A 14,987-nucleotide genomic window follows, 5' to 3' on the forward strand; every position below is an offset into this window, starting at 1 on the left:
CAATTGTTTAAAATATAAAGCCTATGCACCAATACATGACACTCTATTCAAAGTGTCATGTATTGACTGTGTGGTAATGTTCAAGTGGGTTAAAACAATGGAGGTATGTGTGCCTTCACAACTGTGTCAACAGCCCCCAGTTTAATTAAACTGAATTTATACTGAATGACACGAGCCATTTTCCAACCTGCCCAGTTACTAGGTGTGAAACAGATGTATTTTCAAACATTCACAGTGCCCAAGTCCACTCCCAGCACCCCAGTGCCCAGAGCATGGCTGGTGCACAATAAATGCTGGCTTCCTTTCCCCTTTCCTTCTTCCTCCAAATATAATAGAAAAATAGCAATACAATGTACACTTATCACTAAGAATATTCCTGGGCATTCCATTCATTGCTTTCCTATGTCATTATATGGGCACCCAAATTACTCCCTTTAACAGTAACTTTCTTGCATGAAACAATTTCAGTTTTGTATTTAGCGTATATATACATGCACACATGCTGTGGAAAATAAAGGAAATACACCCAAATATTAAGAGCTGTATAGTCATGTGCCACTTAACAACAAAGATACTAATATGAAATATCTAATTGCCCAGTAGGCATCAGTAAGGTGATTTTGTCGTTATGTGAACATCACAATGTGCACTTACACAAACCTAGATGGTACAACCTACTACACACCTAGGCTATATGGTACAGCCTACTGCTCCTAGGCTATGACCTACAGCATGTTTCTGTACAAAACAACATGAGATTAAATCAAGTACAAGAGAAACGATACAATCAAGGGATGCAGTAAACATGAGCTGTTTGTACGAGGCTGCTGCCGGCATAACATGGCATACTGTCTACAGAAAACATTTTTATAACTAGAAAGAGTGTACTCAAAATAATAACAAGTACAGTATAGTAAATACATAAACCAGTAATATAGTCAGTTATCATTATCAAGTATTATGTACTGTACATAATTATATATGCTATACTTTATACAACTGGCTGTGCAGTAGGTTTATTTACACGAGTATCACCACATACACATGAGTAATACATTGCACTACAATACTATGGCTACAACGTCACTAGGTTATAGGAATTTTTCAGCTCCATCGTAATCTTATGGGACCACCATTGTATATGCGGTCCATTGTTGACCACAACATTATGTCACTGCACATAACTATATATGTCTTGATCACAGAATTGAAAAGTTTTTAATTTTCATTTTATACTTTCCTATATTTTCCAAATGTTTTACAATAAGCATCTATTGAGTCAAACCTGTGTTTGATACAACACAGGTCCACACTCACCAGAATAACTAAATGAAGATGATACTCAATACCAAATGTTAACATTGGAGGCACTGAACTCACAGTACTAGGTGGGAATATAAAGTGGTACAACCCCTTCGGAAAGCTGTTTCACAGTACTAACCATGGCTCCACATAGATGAACACCCAGCAGTTCTGCTCCTAGACATATACCCAAAAATATACATGCATAAACAAGAATGTACCACTATTAATAACAGCCAAGAACTGTGAACAAACCAAAAGTTCATCAACAGTAGTTAATCAATTACTGAGGTACACATACACAATGAGAAATGTAGCAATAGATTCAGTAATAAGAAAGAACAAGTAAGTGCACATACAAATCCATGGATGAATTTCAGACATAATGTTGAGTGGGGGGGGGGGGAGCCAGATGTAAAAGCATATACATTATATGAATATGATTCTCTTTTTAATGAAGTTCAAGAACAGTCAAAATTCACCTATGGTGATAGAAACAGGATGGTGGTTATCTTTGCTGAGGAATATAACTGGTAGGAAGGACAAAAAAACTTCTGAAAGATTCTGTGTATACTTATGATTTCTGTACCTTTGTACTTAAAAAAAAACAAAAACAAACAAACAAAAAAACACAACACCTGGGTTTGGGCTTGCACCATAGCTCTAATTATTGGCTGTATGGCCTTGGGCAAATTTCTTGACCTAAGTTTCTGTTTCTATTGGTAAATGGGGATAAAAACGAAAACAGCACCCACTTGAGGGGAATATGATAAGAATTAAATCAGGCAATGCATGTACAGTATTTAACACAGTGCCACAAGCACAATGCATATCAATAGTAGGAAGGGATGAGGTGGGGACATCTCTGGAGGTCTTCCTAGGTGCAAGGCAGTGTCTAAGCCTTAAACTCTTAGTCACTTGAATACCATCTCTCTCAGTTCCTGTTCTTATCTATCACTCAAAGCCAGAAGCCAGGTTGTGACCTGAGCATTCAGAAGTCTGTGTAGAACACCAATCACAGCATTTATTTCAAGGAGAAGGGTGAATCACTAGTTTTGTTGCTGCTGAGGTTTCAAAGAAAGAAAACTGGCAAGAGTCATGCATCAGGATTAATCACAGGCTATTGAAGAGAAAAATGACCTCAGCTTCTGAAAGCAGTAACTGCTTTTTCTGCAAGGGGAGAAAGAATATTTTATTCTAGTGGAATAATTCATTTTAAATTGAGGAGTCGTTTTGGAACTGAAAGAGCTCATCTTTCTTCCCTAAGGAAAGAGAGGAGACAAGAAAGTCTCTGTTAAAAGTTTTTCATGTTGATTAGCTAAATTTACTGCCCCTTAATGTATTTCAGATTTACATCTAAAATAATTTTTAAAGTATATGCTTGTTGTGTAAAGTAATTTAAAATGTTGGTCATGAAGTAAGGAATTCAGATTATAAAAGATTATTTTAGTTAAATGACATACTATACACACTGATAGAATAGTCTCCAATTTATCAGATTAATCTGTAGATTTAGGAATGACTCATATCTCATAATTTTGGCTCCAATTAAATTTTAATTTGCTTTCAACCAAGGAAAGACAGACTGCCTGGACTTGAACATAGATCTACCACTTATTAGCTGTATAACGCTGGGCAAGTTACTTAATTGCTCTGTGCCTCAGTTTCCTCGAGTGTAAATTGGGATAATAATAGGGCTATTATAAGGACTAAATGAGTTAATAAGTATTAAATGCTTAAAATGGTACCAACCAAGTACTATGGAATGCTAGTGCTATTATTAATTTTTATTATATTTTCTTACGTAGATGTAGAATTTGTCTAAAATTATAATATATAAATAACATATTTTGCAAACATAGGATAGGCTGAAAACCAGAGGAGGCCCTGGCCAGGTCATTCAGTTGGTGAGATTGTTGTCCTGATACTCCAACATTGACGGTTCATTTCACAGTCAGGGCACATACAAGAATCAACTGAATGCATAAAGAAGTGAAACAACAAATCAATGTTTCTCTCTCTCCTTTCCTCTCTCGCTCTCTAAAAACAAACAAACAAACAGGAGGATGTGTACTAAGATTATGTCAAGTGAACAGGAATATTTAGTTGTATAGGTATACACATGTGCACGCACAAACCTTTCCTCCTTTCCTCTCCCCTCCTCCTCTTTTCCTTCTTCCTTTCTCTCTCTCTCAGACCCACACACGTAATTAAAATCACTAGAACATAATGTACCAATGATCCATTACTCTTCCTTCAAATACTTCTAAGGACAATTTCAAAAACAAACGGTGAAAAGGTATATTTGTTTTTTGTATTTCAAAAACACGCTGGAACCTTTCCATGGCACCGTTGAGCCACAAAGCAGACGGTGTTCAAACATGGACTCTTTTCAACCTGCGGCAGAGGAGGCCTACTAAAATTTTATATTTTCCTCCAATTGTGAGCACAAAAAGTTTTTCATTTTGTTCCAAAGGAAATGATCTTACCATAGCTTAACGATATCATCATTGTCTGAATAGAGTGGGCATCCGGTAGCCATTACAGAAGAATTAAACGCTAAAACCCAAGGGCATAAAAGATAAAAGCAACTCAATAGAAACCTCAGTTACAACATGCTTTCTTTGATTTACAAGAGTCAATTCAGAAAGAGAGAACCCTCAAGCAAATAATTATGAAAAATATCATCACAACATAAGGGTAGCACCCTACTACTTCCCCTTCCTCCTACCCTCTCTAATATTGATAAAAGGGCTTGTTACTACTCACACGCCTTTGCTCTTCTAAGTGGAAGAGAATTATGCTTGAAAATACTACTACATATAATTCTTCCATTTCACGAGTAGGCATGTTCATAATTTTCTACCAACACTGGCCAAAAATCAGATAAAAAATCCTTACTAACTATTACTAACTGTGTTTTTCCCCTATTATCATTGACATAATTAAGGGCTATTTTCTGATTAGCCCAAGTATCATAGAACCTTATCTTGCTTAAAAAAATAACTGCTCATACCTCTGCACTGGAGCCATACATACAACACAGCTAATGCATGATGGTGGTTCCTGCCTTTGCTCTTACCCTTAGCTATAAAAGCTTGGTTCTGCTGTATTACCCAGAACATGGCACAGTAAGTGGCCTTTGGTATGAGACAGATGTTGAATACAAAGCTGCAGACTACATGGATTCCTAGCAATGAATCAGATGCTAGGAGCTCAAGGAAAGGTTGGAAACATATTTTATTTGCAAAACAAATTTCCAGCAGAATCTACCTCCTTGCTGACCTGAGCTGCGTGGTGGGGTACTGGCACTTTATAAAGTTGCTTCGGCTCTTGACTGAAACAGCCTCAACTATGCATTTGACTCCACTGTACGTAAGACTACCCCACGTACCAGGAAGATAAGAAATGCCATTTCACACCTGGACTTTTTCCCTTCCGCAGTCTCCCCTCGAGCCGGTATCACACAGCCAAGTGGCATTCCCGTCCCCTCACAGCCATGTTTCTAATAACGTACACAGAGCCCAGTTTCCTCTCCTTGAGCCCCGGCAACACACGAAAATACCAATTGTTTTATTTTTATTATAACAATAATACATAACATGATTTGTATAAAAGTCAAATGGTCAAGAAGGGCCTGAAGTGAAGAAGAAAATGTCCTTCCCAACCAAACCACCAATCCTTGCGGACCAAATAACCACATTTCTTGGGTGGTCCGCTTTCAGATGTATATTTGCAATTAAGAGTTAAGGCAATTTTTAAACAAAAATGAGATCTCAGAATATATACTGATTTATACTTTGTTTTAAAAAAAAAAAACACAAACCTTAATAGTATCTCTTTCTAGACAACACCAAGCCATGGGCATCTCTCAGGACAACTGGTACAAGCACCACAAGACCAGGGAAAGAGAAGAAGGAAAACTGAGCTGGGGCGCCCTGCTGCCAACACTTGAGATTGGCCCCCGCCACATGCACACAGTCCGCGTGCAGGAAGGCAACAAGAAGTGCAGAGCCTTGAAGCTGGGCGTGGGCACTTCTGGGGCTCGGAGTGTTGTATGCACAAAACAAGAATCACTGATGTGTCCACAATGAATCCAACAAAGAACTGATCTGCACCAAGACTCTAACAAAGAACTGCCTCGTGCTCACGGATAGCACACCGTGCGGACCTGGTATGAGTCCCACTACGCACTGCCCCTGGGCCGCAAGAAGGGGGCCAAGCAGACCCCTGAAGAGGAGGAGGAGATTTTAAACCAGTGATGGGCAATCTTTTGAGCTTGGTGTGTCAAAATTCGCCAAAAAACCAAGCATAACTCCAGTGGTGTGTCACTTCAAGAAAAAAAACCATAATTTTGTGATATTTATAGTTTAAATAACAAAAATGTATAATTGTAATATATAACTATATTTAATAAACCAAAAACTAATTATTTCACTTACCTGCTTAGTGACTTCTTTGTTCATCTGTCAGTTGGTTTCTTTTGTTGGTCTTGATATTATTTAACTTGTGTGCTGTGCCGTGAACTAAGATAAGTGAGGGGGAGGGGGAATTCTTTAACTAACCTGACTATTAGTGACTTTTTTGTTGCTGAATTTCATTAGCTAAATCTTCAATTGAAGGTTGGTATATTGTACACTTCAAGCCCAAGCAAGCGTTACTAACTTCATCTGTCAATCTGTTTCTTTTGTTGGTTTTGATATTATTTAACTCTGAGAATAAGGTCTCACTAAAGTACATAGAGGTAAAAATTGTGAGTAAAGCCATTGCTACATTTTTCAGGGTGCTAAAAGTGTCTGGTAATCGGTTCCAGGCACTCCAAATTTCCTGTTCGTAGTGGCACTCCTCTTGATTCTCCAAGTGGCACCTTTCCAGATTCTCAAGTTTTGACCTCAAGTCGACAAACACCTGAGCCCAAATGCTGCCTTGAAATTCTGCAAGTTGCATCTTATGTAAATTAAGATGGCTGCCGCTATTTCTAATGGTAAGAAATGGCACCCATAACACAGGCCCTCACCTCTCCCAGCCTCCCCCTCACTTATCTCAGTAATGATGGTCAATTAGAAATCCACGACACCCCGGAACAGTAGATTGGATGATGGTTGCTGTGGTTATGTGGTTGCTGGTAATGGCGATCACAGGGCCCCCAGAGATGCGTCCCCCTGTGGCATTCCGCTGCTCCCTGCTCCGCTGGCCGGAAGTGAGGTCAAAGATCCCCCAACAGCCTAACCGGAAGTCCCAGAACTAGACGCTCTGTGCCAGAGTTCTGTTGTTTTAGCCTACAGACCTCCAGCACAAAGTGTCTACACTACAGCAAATGTTTTATCCTCTCTACTGCACCTGGCCGTGCAGGAGCCAGGGATGAAACATCTTTCTCGGCATGCGGCCCCATACTTCTGTGGTATGTGGCCACGTGTCATCAAAAATGGCTATGCGTGTCAGTGCTGACACACGTGTCATAGGTTCGCCACCACGGTTTTAAACAAAAGATGATCAAGGAAAATTTAGCAGAAATATGACAAAAGGAAAAATAACGCCACCAAAATCAGCCATCTTCCAGAGCGGCTCCAGCAGGGCAAGCTTCTTGCATGCACCACTTGAAGACTAGGCCAGTGTGGCCGAGCAGACGGCTACGGGTTAGAGAGCAAGGCACTGGGTTTCTAGCTGAGGAAACCAAGGCCCCAAGAAATCCTCCTCCTTCCTAGCTTCATAATAAAGGTGTTTTTTTATTCTTTTTTTCTTTTTTGTGGGAGAGACAGAGAGAGGGATAGATAGGGACAGACAGGAAGAGAGAAAGATGAGAAACATCAATTTTTCATTGTGGTTGCTTAGTTGCCCATTGATTGTTCTCTCATATGTGCCTTGACTGCGGGCCTTCAGCAGACAAAGTAACCCCTTGTTCGAACCAGCGACCTTGGGCTCAATCTGGTGAGCCTTGCTCAAACCAGATGAGCCCGCGCTCAAGCTGGTGACCTCGGGGTCTCGAACCTGGGTCCTCCGTATCCCAGTCCGACGCCCTAACAACTGTGCCAATGCCTGGTCAGGCAGGTGTTTTATATTCTTAAATATATATATATATATATTTCATTTTTCATCTTTTATCAGTACTTTCAAACTTGCCCAATTCATAATATGCTTATACCTTAATTTACTCAAGCACTCCCTATAAGAGGTATTTAGGTTATTTCCAACATTTTGCCATTATAACGCTGTAATAAAGACCTTTGTATGTGTGCCAGCACACTCGCACAGGTATACTCATAACATGACTGCCCTAACTATGGGCGGGTGGAGTCATGTACATTCTTAATTTGGAAAGATAACACCATGACCAACACCAGCAAATACCTATATAGCCACTGCCCATTTCCCCCTGGCCAGCAGAGCTCCAGGACTGTCCCCTCCTCCCAATGGCCATGTGCTTCAGGAAGGCTGGGTCCTAGCTAGGGCCAAGATTGAGCTAAGCAAGCTGCAGAAGCCAAATGTCCCCATGCCAGTCATTTGGTTTAGGTGTGGGCATTGGGCCCATTTTTGCCTAAAGGACATGAAATTTTGGCAGGTCACTAATAGTAGAAGTTTCTCTGCTTGCCTCTTTTCCTGCCTCTGGATGGACATCACTGAGCATGAGGGTACAGGTTGGAGAAGCTACAATCACAATGGAACCATGAGACAAGCTTGAGGACTCATGTCTAACCCTGAGCCTGGCAAAGAGGAAATTCATCTAGTTGTCCACTAATTAACCCAAAAACTGCCCTAACTTTGGACTTCTGGTTTACATGAGATAATAAATGTCCTTATTATTGAAACACTTTTAATTGAGTTTTGTTTACCTATAGGTGAGATATCCCCACTTCCAAACTGCTTTCCAAAAAGAAGGCCAACCGACAGCATGTGTATCAACATCCATCTACCATATCCTTGGCCTCACAGGGCGTTAGTCTCCATCTATGCTCAGCGCCTTTTCATCTTCACTTAACGGCCAGAGCCTTTTCTTCCTGGGCAGCTCTTCACTAAGAAAAGGACACACCGTAACAAGTTCTATTCTGCTCACACTGTGGCACACACTGTGGCAAAAGGCTCAACACGCTCCTTCAGGAAAGGAGGCGCCAGCATCCCAGGCCTGGGATATGCTGTGATGCCTTCAGTCATGACACTGCCCGGGCTGAGGCACAAAGGCATGGAAAAATAAGCCCTAGGCTGGGTGGGAGCTGAGGACTTCCTTTGGCTCTGAGTTGGGTGGCTGAGAGAAGTCACCTAACTTCCCAAGGTCTGTTTTTCCAATAAAATAGAAGAGCTCTGGAAACTAAGGCCCAGGGTCCTTATAAAGATGGGGACAGGGTACATGATGGCCCTGATGATAAACTGGCACTGACTATTAAAGGTGGGATTTAGACTGACTTCCCAAAGACCTATGAAAGAGGTGACGGTGTAAAGGGTAAGCCAAGCCCCTGGCCTCCCTGGATACTTTGGCCCTCTATGCTACCTCTCCTTGTCAACCTGCCACCACATTGGGCAGCACATCAAATCACAGGTACTAACCAGAAAAAAAACAGTCCATCACTCTGCTCCTCCCACTGATGAACAGAACCCCAGGACCACCATGACAGTGAATGAATATGGAGGGACATGCAACCAGCCAAGAGTCAGAGTGTACCAGGCTAATTTCTAGTCCTACCGAGGTCTAGGCCAGGGCCTGGGCAAGATGTGTACGATTCTTCACCCAGATGGCCTCAGGTTATCAAGTTCCCAGAATGCTGGTTTGGCCCACACTTCCTCCTTCTCTTCTCTTTCATTCTCCACCAGTGTGGTCTATTGAAACACTGTTTCCAGGGCCTCACTCAATAATGGGGTTATATATCCACCTTCTTTGCCATGTGACTTTACAGTGCATCCCACTGGAACAGCCCAAGTATACTTCCCTACCTCATTGATATTGAGGTTGGCCATGTGATTTGTGTCAGCCAATGGAATGTCTGCAGAAGCGACAGAATAGCAGTTAGAGCCAAAGCCTTAAGAGGCTTTGCCCTCTTATGATCCTGTGATCTGCCACGAGATGAGCATGCCCTGGGTTACTGCTGCCCTTCACCCGGGCCCTGGAATAAGCTCCTGGGGAACAGACCTGAAGCCAAACAGAAGCCAGTAGTCCACTAAATCAACCAAACCACACCCAAGCAACAGATGGGTCAGTGGGAAAATAAATGTTTGTGGTTGTTAGGCAATGAGACCTGGGATTGTTTGTTACCCAGCAATATTATACAGCAAAAACTAATACAAACATCATAGGAACAAATAAAAAGTTCAGTTTTCCTGACACATTAATAAACATACAATAATAAAATATTCATGCCTAGTTTAAAGAGATCGTAATTTATTCATCACTGAAACACGTATACAGCACTTCTACACATAAGACACCATGGCAGGCCCACAGGGAGCTGAGCAAAATGAAAACTACAAGGCCACGAACTCCTGCGTGTGTCTTCTTATTCTAGCAGAACTCCAGGCTTCCTAAATCCTATTGTGGGGGAGGGGTCTGTGTCAACAAAGCTTCTACTCATTTCATCCCGGTCAAATCACGGAAGGGATGAAATTCAGCATGGCTGCATATAAGTGATCTGATGGTGGAATCGACTTCCTTCTACAAATGTACTACACCGCTCACAAAAATTAGGGGATATTTTATCACTTCATATTCATTTTAAAATAACCCCTCATTTTAGTGAGCGGTATATTTACTTAAAAAGACAGTTAGGAACTAGAAGTTTTTTTTTTTTTTTTAAAGAAAGAATTTTTGAGACCATTCAGCAGATGGGTTTCAGCCATATTCCTTCTTACACTCACCTCCACACAGAGTTGTGGGAGACTCATACACTTAAATAACCTTTGGCATGAAGTTTATGCGGAGGTCCTTTAGAAGTCAAAATAAATTATATCTGCTGGTTTGCCCTTCTTCCCACATTTATTTTCTCCCTCAGAGAACGTTAATACATTCATCAAGCATGATTTCTCAATCAGCATGTCATGTTGTTTTAAGGGCCCCCATGATATCACCCTTCCCAAGTCTGCAGGGTACGGAGGTGCATTAGCTCTGAAAACAAGGAGGATTTCTAATGATTCCAGCTGGGAATTCACAAAAGTGAAGGGTCAGAATAGTAAGACACACACCTTCCCATGCAGACATTGTTCTTCAGGGGTCTCCAAACTTTTTACACAGGGGTCCAGTTCACTGTCCCTCAGACCATTGGAGGGCTGCCAAATACAGTGCTCCTCTCACTGACCACCAATGAAAGAGGTGCCCCTTCCAGAAGTGCAGTGGGGGCTGGATAAATGGCCTCCATTGCAGCCCGCGGGCCATAGTTTGGGGACGCCTGTAAGTACTTCGGACATATTAATTTATATAACATGAAACTGTTCTGGGTAACTGCCGCCCTCTCAGAGGCAGGACTCAGACCGGTAACAGCCAGGCCCTGCAGCCTCTCCGTAAACCCCAGCCCTGCCAGGGACTCTGGGCTTCCTCTGCCCTCCTGTCCTGGGCCGCTCAACAAACGTCCCCAGGAAAGCAGCACAAAGGGAGCCCATCCTGGAGCAGCCTTTATTTCCAGATACAGCTTTTCTACAATAAATCCTGAAGTGTCCTCAGCCCTGGCCAGATAACTCAGTTGGTTACAGCATCGTCACGAAGCACAGAGGTTGCCGGTTCGATCCCCGATCAGGGAACATACAGAAACAGATCAATGTTCCTGTCTTTCTCTCCCTTTACCTCTGTAAAATCAATTAAAGAAGCATTAAAAAAAAACAAAACCCTGAAGTGTCCTTCAGTAAGCCCCATTAAACTGCCCACATACTGCCTCCTACTTACCTCTCCAAATTACAACAAAAAATACAGCCTCCCCACCTATCAGAGCTCTCAGCCTCGTTAGCACAGGAAAGTTCCAAATTCTGGCTGAAAGCTCAGGCCTCGCCCTCCAGAAGGACCCAGAATCTCAGCAGCCCCAAGCTGCTCTCCTCAACACTTTAATCTCTTCTTCCTGAAGCTCTCAACCCTCTTACTAAAGTCAGAATTGGGGTGGGGGGTGTTGAGGGGAGCACCTCACCTTTTTCAATCTAGTCTCTCTCCAAATAGCTAGTTTTACATCTCTCTGCGGGTTTAGGCCTTTCTGAAGGCTGTTACCGGGTCTTCTACTAGTGGTGGCTGGGGTGGGGCGGGGGAGGGGTAGGGACGATAGAGTCAAGATTGTCTGGATCAATGACAAGCTACAAATCTGGCCCAGGCTTTCACCTGAAAATCTAAAGCAAAGGATCTTATTAAAGTCACAGGTTAAGGATCACTCACTCCACAGCTCCTCATTTAGAAACCCGCAGTGGCGTTAAATGTAAACACTTCCCAAGAATGCTTTAAAACGGAGGGAGGTTTTTATTAAACAACTTAATTGAGGGCCATTTCTCATCGCAGAAAGCTTTTAAACCAAGAAATAAAAAAGGCCTGGTGGGTGTTTTCCAGACACTTGTTTTTAAAACTGTGCCACGCTGGGGGAGATGAAGCAAGCCTCAAGGTCCCTGCATGGGATCCTCCTGCTAATTCTTCAGCAGAAACAAAATACCTAAAAAGACCTTCTCCCCCACAGCACCAAGAACCTGGCTGAGAGCTTCACTCCCAATATTCATTTCAAGGGTCATTAGAATCGCTAAATTGGAAAAGGGTGGAGAGATAAAGCTGGTCAAAAAGGACCGCAATAAAAGAAGACATTTTAAAACTTGAAAACAAGGTATAACATGAGAGAACAGGCCAGACGAAACCAAGGCTTGGGTCGCTCTACAAAGACACCAGGGAAAAATGAACGGTGCTGAAACTTGCTATATACAGAGTGAATCTGGAAACATACTCAGTGAGAGAAGCCAGACAAAAGGGCCACATATTGTATGATTCCATTTTATATAAAATATCCAGAACAGTCAACTGCACTGCGACAGAACACAGAACGTGGACTAGTGGCGGCCGGGGCCCGGGGAGGAAGACTGTGCAGTGACTGTCAATGGGTACAGCCTTCCCTTAGGGTGATGGAGAGGTTTGGAATTAAATAGTGGTAACGGTCACACAATGCTGTGAAAGTACTTAATATCACTAAACTGCACACTTTTTTTTTTTAATTTTTATTTATTGATTTTAGTGAGAGAAGCAGGAGAGAAACACAGGAACATTGATCAGCTCCTGCTTGTGCCCTGACCGGGGACCGAACTGACAACCTCCGCACTTTGGGACGATGCTCCCACCAAATGAGCTATCTGGCCAGGGCATACCGCACACTTTAAATTGATTAAACTAATCAACTTTATGTCACATATACTGGAACCACAATGAAAAAAAAAAAATGATACCAGGAACTCCAGAAAAATCTATTATCAGCTTCTAACACAGAAACAATCCTTCCTTACCTGACTAAAAATATACATAGTTATAGGCCAAAGTAATAAAGAATATTATTTTACTAATAGCAACTCCTTGGTTAAGCTAAGCTTCCCATCTGCACCATGTACTTCTCAAGAACCTGTCACTGCCCCTACACCTGTCCTCAGGTAGGTGGTGCTACCATTAGAGAAAACCAAGGTGCAAGGAGGTCAAGGAGCTTGCCCAGGGTCACACACAAACAAGGGAAAAGCCAAAGGAGGAAGGGAGGCGGGGGGACCAGGGAGCTTACACCCACACTGCCTCCAAATCACAAGCTCTTCTGCAAAAATGTTTTCTGGGCCTAGTTTACCACTTTGCCCACAACACAGATATCCTCTGGCTGTCGAGCACTAATCCTTTTCCAGTGGTACTTAGTGCTTAGTCACTTATGAATGGGCTTCTCTAAACACACGTTCAAAAGGCACACCTTGGCCTGACCTGTGGTGGCGCAGTGGATAAAGCGTCGACCTGGAAATGCTGAGGTTGCTGGTTCGAAACCCTGGGCTTGCCTGGTCAAGGCACATATGGGAGTTGATGCTTCCTGCTCCTCCCCCTTCTCTCTCTCTGTCTCCTCTCTCTCTCTCCTTTCTAAAATGAATAAATAAAATTAAATTAAAATAAAAATAAAAAAAGGCACACCTTAGGAATCACATGTGCACAGCTATCTTCACGTCTATAGAGGTCACTTCACATGTGCGGCTTTAATGTATTTGTCCTGGAAACAACATGCCTGTCCTTTTACCTCCTAGGAGAAAAGCAAGCTTCACACAGTCTGTAACCAGCCGCAGGCCACAGGCCACAGGCCCAGTGCAGGAGTCTGGCTTCTTTCTACTCTAGGCCCAACTCTGTAATCTGCCAGGTTTAACTACCCTCTGTGATGTTTCTTTAGTATATAATTTACATGTAAATTAAGTTATTTATATGTAAATAGATGCAAGCAATTACAAATGAAGTTAAGGTGCGCTCCATGGAGAGGAAAGTAGCTCTTCCTTTATATCAGGGGCTTCTGTGGGGTAACCCAGAAGAATCAATAAAAAGTTAAATTCCAGGCCCGCCTGACCTGTGGTGGCACAGTGGATAGAGCGTCAATCTGGAACGCTGAGATGACCAGTTTGAAACGTAGAGCTTGCCCAGTCAAGGCACACATGGGAGTTGATGCTTCCTGCTCCTCCCTCCTTCTCTCTCTCTCTCTCAAATGAATAAAAGTTTTTGAAAATATGTTTTAAAAAGTTAAATTCCATCTCCCACTCTAGTAAAGAAAGAAGGGCCCTTTGTCACTAGCCAACAGCTTGGTTAGATGACAGATGCTAAAAACAACCACCACTATTCCAGGTCCCGCCTCACCAGGGCTCTTGGCCTCAGCACCACTGACAGCGAGGGCTAGATCATCATTGTGGGGCTGTCCTGTACACTGTAAGTAAGCAGCAGCCCTGGCCGCTACCAACTAGATGCCAGCAGTCACCACCACCCACAGTCATGACAACCAAGAATGTCTCCAGATATTGCCAAGTGTCCCCCATTGCAACCTCCATTTGAGAGTCTCTATCCTATGTCAAAGAGATGTGGCCCCAGTAACTCGATGAGATAAGCACTACATTCCCATTTTACAGATGACAAATCTGAAACGGAAGAGGGACCTGCCCAAACCACCACGCTCTAGTGATGGGCAAATGTGGCCTCCAATCCAAACAGGTGAGACCCCAACGCTATTACTCTATGGCAGGGGTCTCAAACTCAACTCAGCATGTGGGCCGCAGAGCAAGATCACAGCCGTTCGGCGGGCCGCACTAGGTCTACAAAAGGCAACTGTTACAAACACTTTTCTCACTGCAGTCGAAAACAAAAAAAAATCAGTACAACAAGCACAATCGTACATGCAGTTTACTCAGTGTCACAAAACGACCAGAAACTGTAGTTCGCATCACAACTGCTGTTAACTAAGCTAATATCTAGCTAGGATGCTAGAGAAATGAAAAATACAAGTAGGTCCCTAGGCTTACTTAATTTTATCCAAAATATTTTGAACTTCGTGGATTAGTCTGCGGGCCGCACAAAATTGCTCGGCGGGCCGCATGCGGCCCGCAGGCCGCGAGTTTGAGACTCCTGCTCTATGGTGTGAAGAAAGAATGAGAACACAAGAAAGAACGACTGGTTTCTACCAGCTCCTGTATTTCAATGTTAAACCACACCTGGCCCTAGGAAAATGGATGGCAGGTGGGCTTGAAGCCTCCAATGTTTG

The 14,987-nt window shown here is 42.7% G+C and overlaps 1 protein-coding gene and 1 pseudogene across 1 annotated transcript in view; one reads left to right on the forward strand and one right to left on the reverse strand.

Moving 5' to 3' along the window:
* CGNL1 (cingulin like 1) overlaps window positions 1–14,987 on the reverse strand; it is a 184,715-nt gene that overhangs the window by 160,290 nt on the left and 9,438 nt on the right. The window lies entirely within an intron of this gene.
* On the forward strand, window positions 5,163–6,966 carry LOC136376723 (small ribosomal subunit protein eS8-like; annotated as a pseudogene).

Source organism: Saccopteryx leptura, chromosome 6 (assembly GCF_036850995.1).
Source record: "Saccopteryx leptura isolate mSacLep1 chromosome 6, mSacLep1_pri_phased_curated, whole genome shotgun sequence".
Lineage (NCBI taxonomy): Eukaryota > Metazoa > Chordata > Mammalia > Chiroptera > Emballonuridae > Saccopteryx > Saccopteryx leptura.